We start from the raw sequence: 7,247 nt of genomic DNA on the forward strand, positions 1-7,247 counted from the left end.
CCGCCTCTTTCTCCCTCTTTCTTTCCTTCCCCCCCTCCTCCCCGCTCCTGGAGGGATGGGGAGGAGAATCGAGAGAATGTAACCCCCACGGGTTGAGATAAGAACATCCCAGTAACTAAGGTATAACACAAACCACTGCTGCTACCGCCAATGATAATAATGATAAGAGAAAATAACAAGAGAAGAGAATACGATACCACCTGCTGAAACGAGTCCGACTCCTAGAAGAGAGCCCGTGCCCTTCCTGGTAACTCTCAGTTACCTCCCTGGGCATGATGTGCTGTGGTATGGAATACCTCTTTGGCTAGCTTGGGTCAGGTGTCCTGTCTCTGCTTCCTCCTGGCCTCCCTTCGTCCCTGGCAGAGCATGACACTCACAAAGTCCTTGGTCAGAGTAAACATTACTTAGCAACAACTAAAAATATTTGTGTTATCAGCTCTGTTCCCAGGCTGGAAGTCAAAACACAGAGCTGCACCAGCTACTGAGAAGGAGAAAAACTGACTGCTACTGCTGAACCCAGGACACACGCAGAATGAACTGGAGACCTTCAGACATATTCAACCTCAGCTACTCTGTGCAACTCTGTGATTCAGTGACAAAGATGGGTAGGAACAGATGCAGGTGCATGGAAGCAGAGGAGAGATACAGAATGAGAATGAATGAAAATACAGATTTACATTATGAAGGATAAAAATACGCTTTAAAAAGACAGAGAGAGAATAAAAGAGGCAATATAAAGGAAAAAAAAGATAGAGAGAAGCATGGTAGATTTGACCAGGCGAACCTAGAACTTCAAGGTACCACTACTTATTTAAACATCTAAGTCAGCATTCTCACTGAACTGACAAGTCAGCCTGGTGGGATTGTAAAGTTTTGCTTGGGCACTTCTCAAGCTACCCATCAAGCGGGTGACAACCTAAACATCAGTGGGTGAAAGGAATACACTGAACTAATTTACCAATGTGAAATGTCTAGAAATGTGGAAGAAACGCTAAATTCTAGAAAGTAGAGAAATCTGCATGAGGTCTGAAAAAGACTGCACATATTCTGGCTCTTGCTTCCACCTGTTCTAATCCATATTTCCCCATCCCTTACTCCTCTCTCTGCCAATTCTGATAAACAGGTAACACTGCCACCATGGTACTGTTCTGTAGGAACAACAGTCCATCCAGAGGGACAGGAATGCTCTGATACTTCACAGCTGCTCTCTGCCTGGTACAGAGATGCTGAACCTTCTCTCCCAGGTTTCTTCCCTGAGTACACATTAATTAACTTGCTGTGTTACTGAACATTCATCTAAGTTTTGAAGCTGCAACACAGAGTTCCCCTTTGCCATCACTAAGAAAAAGCCTTCACCAACTTCTTTTTCCTCCCTAGCAGTTTCTGGAATCCCCAGTTTGTGAAAGGTCATCCCAATCCAGGAAAAAAGGTGGCATGTAAACAGATGAGGAACATGTGTTTCCAAATGGGAAAGGGGGTAATGCAGTCAGCGAAGTTGATACAGCTAGGCCTGAGCTGGCAGCTGTGGTAACAGAGGAATGGGAGGGTTGCCAAGGCATTAGAGGGAGCTGACAGGGGAGCAGGAGGTAAAACTCAGATACCAGATGATCACTTTATTTCTAGACCAAAGCAGCCGTATGGGCACAATTTCCACTCTGTTCACAACCAGCAGAATGGCAGGTGGTTGAAGGGATGGGCTGAAAAGCACGGGAAGAATCAAAGACAGCACCTCCCTGAGGGTGAAATATTATTTCTACTTTTTAATTTTCATCCACACTGAAACTACATATTTTTTAAGGACATGCTCATGGTATGCAGGCTTTAGTCATTAAAAAATCAGCCTAAAGCATAATTAATACATTTCTGAGGGGCTCATATCAGTACATCCCTTTAAACCTCCCTTGGAAACAAACATATTATTTTCCTATCTGAGCACATGCGGTGTGAGAGAAGCAAGGAATATACTGTTTTCTGATACATATACCCTTTCAGCAATATAGCTGTTACTAAAGGAGTGCTTACTCAGTGACTGTTTAAATTCTGACTACAACATACAACCTTACAGACTGTGGTTTCTATTTAGGGAATAGCCAGATAAATAACATACCATATAAGAGAGCAAGATCTAGCACTTGTTACACAGCATTTTATCTCTCAGTATCAGAGACCTCTTGGAGGGACACTAATGCCATAACCCCGCTTTACAGAGAGGAAAAATGAGGCAGAAACAAGCTGAGCTGTTCAAGCACCTAAAATTAAAGAGCAACCCAGGGGCAGAGTAAGCAGTAGGACCTAGATCTCCTGACTCCCAGTTTGAACTCTCCCACACTTCCTTTGGCAACTATCTGCTAACTTCCCTACATATATTGCTGAGCAGCACTCAGGGTTTGTAAGTTACTGATGGGTTAATTAGCACCAAAGCATTTTTTCTTCTGTGGTCTAGACATAGAAATATCTAGATTTTGTTTCCCTTGAAAGGCAGCCCATCCTGGAAACAGTACTTGATCAGCCATTTCCATGTTTTTCTAGGGCCAGATGGGACTAAACATGTTTTGAAGACTTTTTTTTCCCATTTCTTTAATGTTTCTTTTCCTTTCTTTCACTGACTAGCAGCTTGTTTGTTTTCTTTTGAGGATGATGCCAACTATAAAATAAAAAATGCAATTTCCAAGGTGGGGAAATTAGAGAATGATGGATTTGCTGTTGCCAAGAAGAAATAATAATTCTTGGACCTAGCAAATAAGTCTGAAAATAAAGAAGGGATTATTAAGTGTTATATAATTTCAATAGTAAAAACAGGGAGAACTTTCAAGAGACTGTCCTCATTTACTTTTTATTTTTTTATATACTCTGGAGATGATGGACTTAGTGACATTGTTCACTTAGTCATGCAGCTGTAAAAACGGGGTTCTTCCTACTTCACTTGAATTACCCCAGATATCTCTGGTGTAACAAAACAGGATCTCCCTTTCAGCCTTCTCTCCTACATGTACTTGCTTACAGGCAAATACTGTATTATAGACATTGGCCTCAGCCAGACACTATGGAAATAGGTTTGAATTTTCCCAGAGGGTAGGGGCTTGGACTTTTTTGTCTCTAAATTGAGTGGTCCACCTACTTCAAGATTTGGTTAGGTACCAATTCCAATCTAATTCTGAAATTTAATGTCACTGCTATTCTATTTATTTCTTACTAATTTTATTTTTAATGGCAAATACGATTTTTAAACCCATGCCTGAAGTAGTGGATCACAACCCTACAACCACTTTCCTTCTGATTCTTCACAACACAGACTCCCACTCTGTCCTATCAAAAAATAACTAAAATGGTCAAAGGCCAACCACCACCTCGAAATAGCAGATATTTCAGATGATATTTCTGATTACTTTGACTGCTGTCAGTGTATTCATATGTGAGTCAGAAAACCTAGATTGTAATTTGTTTTTTCAGCTTTTGATCAGGTTTGATGTTGGTGATTTTACAGGTCTTTGCACCCCCCAGTCACAAGCTTAAAAACAGTTATGTTCTCTCTGCCCTACTATTTTTCCTCTGCTCAATCTTTTACCCTTGTCCCCATACAGGTTCAACTCTTTGTTTTCCTTGCCCTTACCTAGATCAGATATGGCACACATCTCTAGTTGCAAAAAGTCTTGTCAAACCCCAAGGTGCAAAATCGCCTGTACAGAGGTAGATTTTGGGAATATGTAACTGTTGTTGCATTTAAGTAGGTCCTTTCAGAACCCATGCAAAATGTGCTCTCCTAGAGGCTTATGACTTGATCGTATGTGCTCAGCATTGAGTGAAACCACAGAAGTGATACTACTGACATGAAGCTTTTCCTCTCTACTTTCAGCCTCATCACCCCAGAAAATGCTACATCTGTCATTTAAGGCACTGGAGTTCTAGAGCTTTTCAAGGAAAAGTTTGCCACAGCTTTTTAGGCATGGTCAGAACCAACATATTCTCCTCTAGTCTTATTTTTGGGAATGGCTGAACTGAGTTTTTCAAAATAATCAGCCTTGGGCAGACACCTGACATGGAAATCTTCAGCCCAAATTGTGTAAGTTTGTCAATGTTATAAAGCAAAGAAAAGCAAACTTATTATGGCAAAACAGGGGCAGACGGTGCTACCAACCACACCTGTGACACTGACAGGTTATAGCTGACATCATTAATATCAATCTTAGCATAGTTTATCAAGTAATTTCCATGATAATCCCTTAACTTTACGAAATATCAGACTTTTTGGCCAAAGTCTTCCATGCTTAGTATTTGACCAAAGGCAATTTTCTTGGAGAACTTTGGCAGAAAAAAAACCAACAGTCTACTGAGACACTTCTGAGTTACGTGTGTGAGAAAGAAACGTACCAAACATTTTGCCCATTTTTAGAAAGACTTTCCAGGACAACTATTCAAGGACGGCTAAACAACAAAACATTAAACTTAGCATTTTAATAACCTGTATTGAGCAGTACTTGTCTGGATAAACTAATTAGGAGGGGTAGGAGACAGGGGGAAGATCACCACATAGGGGTTGTCCCCCACTAGCCTGAAGACTAAGGCAAGGGAATTTTCTGCAGTTTCAGAACTTCTCACTTTGTGTAAATCCACATTTGCCTTCCCTCTGCCACTAAGTGAGAATGAACTCACACTGTGGGTTGCTCTTCTGAGCTCCAACTGAATCTCAACTTGTTTAGCAAACTCCTGGATCCTGTATTTAGAAATTGGTGATGATCATAAATGAGTACCACAGGTTGCTGTCCCTGAGGTGATGATTATATCTGGTGGACAGACTCACCAGATACCCCCTAATCAGCCACTGAGATGAATGTTTCCTACACACAAAAAAAACAGTGCCTTGTTCTCTGCTCGGTATGCTGTGAGCACGGTGGCACCTTAGCCATTCCTTCAAACTGCTGGCTTTGTCTTACTTTCAAACTACTTGTGAGTTTCTTAGACCAATGTCACTGGTTTTCCTTTATCTTTAAATCTCACCCCTGGACCTTCTTTGGAAGTGTCCATTTTACATAAATTAAAACCATGTCTTATTGAATCGCTATTATTTCACCCCATTGGGCTGGCACCTCTTGCTGCCCCTGACATTATTTCAAGCATCATATGATGTCATTTTGATGCATGAAATTGGGATTACTAAGCCTGTCATATTGTTTCATCTCTAATAGGAATAAAAATATCAGATAACTCAATGACACTTCTCCCAGTTCTATGAAAAAAAATCACACTGTCTGCATCTTCAGTACCCTTCCTCTGTTCTTTTAGCTAGTAGGTATTTTCTAATTGCTTTTCATTCAATCAATAAGAAATTTTGAGGAAGGGTACAAAACACAGTTGAAGATGATTAGTCTACATGACCAGGCCAAGACTAGCTATAGCATAACTTGGACATTATTCTATTAGTGGGGTTTTGATTTATCATGGAATATACAATGCGAGAAACAGTGGGATAAAAATCCTGGAGTCTGTGTTGTTGGGAGACTTAAATGGTCCATTTCTTCTCTCTCCACCTATTCTTCCTTTCCTTTTTCTTTCCCCCACAGCATACAACATATGCCTTTCCTTGTATGCAGCCCTATGGAAAATCCTTGGCTTACAGCATAAATGTGGATCAAACAAAACTGCAAGGAAAATTGCCTACAAAGACCTGTAACATGTTTTTTTACGTAGCAATCACTCTGCCTGACAGATAAAGCCTGTTCTACTTAGCATTTCCCACAACCTAAATTCTTAAGGGCCACTGTCTACCATACGTCATTTGAATGAAACAGCACTTTTCTAGGGAAGTCAGAGATGTGAGAAATTCCGATCGTGACATTTTATAGATATAAGGTTAATTTTTTATCAGTTTGATTTGGTTTTATTTCAGAAGTAAGTTTTGCTTTACCTCAGAATCCTATGCAACTGACTTTGCATTTGCAAAAGCAGGCAGCATTTCATTCGACTACCCAAAACAGTCCGTGGAAAACTTTGTGACATTCAGAGAACATGTTTTCTGAAACAGACGCAGTGTGATGGAATATTAATTTACCATATGTTTGGAGCACGACTGGTAACATCTGAGCATACACATAAAATTTTCTACATCACACAGCAGATGAAACAACTGTCACTGATATGTGAAGGTATGTGTGTGATTACAGAGTTATCCTCTGCTTTGGAAGGCAAGGTTCTAGGCTGTAGAAATGGGACAAATCTGGGATAAGCCAGAGTTGACAGGAAATTGTCTGTGCATTATGTGTAACAATAAATCATCTCTGTAACACCACATCACATCAGTTTGAATATTCTGTGCTTTTCAAGTTTTCTGTGCTGCATATGTACATATACTTATGGTACCAAGTGGATTTATCATAGATAACTGCAGTCACTTCAGTCACTGAGGCATCTAGACTTCACTGATTGTATAGGCTTCCTCTTGTAGTTAATGAAGGGAAACAGACACCTCAGGGAAATTCACCACATACCAGCACAGATGTCAAAGGTAAGTAATTGCCTTCTGGAACAGTTGATCTTCTGCTGACCACATGAAAAATATATATAAGAAGCTAGACTAATGCATGTTGGTATTTACATACACACAGTACAGAAACCTTCTTCATCTATTTTCACTTAAATCCTGATCAGAATACATTCAGCTTTCTAATACATTCTGAAAGATGATCATCAGCCAATGATTTCTTTTTCCAAGAACATCTTTACTGGAGCTTAGAGTGAAATCAGACTAACACTGAGCAGCAAGTGGCAGATATATTTATTCTGGCTTCTAACTATGAAATTTAGCTTGTTTAACATTCAGAAATGTTGGCAAGAGAAATGGTATAGTGAAAGCTTTGATTTTTAGAGTGTCTGCCCCATGTGACACAATGGAAAATATTAAGGATTTTCCTTGTACCTATGAGCTTTGAGCAAGGACACCACAAAGTTCAGAAATGGTTTAACAGAATCTGAGCTGTGAATGTATGTAGTACATTTAAAATGACTGATGTTGATAAGGAACACTACAGAGTAAGTACAATCAATTGCTTTAGCATGAAAATATATATATATATTGTCAACGACATGATAGCACCTATGTGTTTGCCAGTCTAGTTTTCAAGTTCTCTGAGGCTTTTGCTGAAGATATGGTTTCACCAAGTATTTCTTTCTTACATCTTTGCAAATACCAAAATAATATGAATAGTCCCTATGAGATAAACTTCCAGAGTATAGTTGAGTAATTCAGACACAAG

Source organism: Lathamus discolor, chromosome 4 (assembly GCF_037157495.1).
Source record: "Lathamus discolor isolate bLatDis1 chromosome 4, bLatDis1.hap1, whole genome shotgun sequence".
In the NCBI taxonomy this organism is placed as follows: Eukaryota; Metazoa; Chordata; class Aves; order Psittaciformes; family Psittacidae; genus Lathamus; species Lathamus discolor.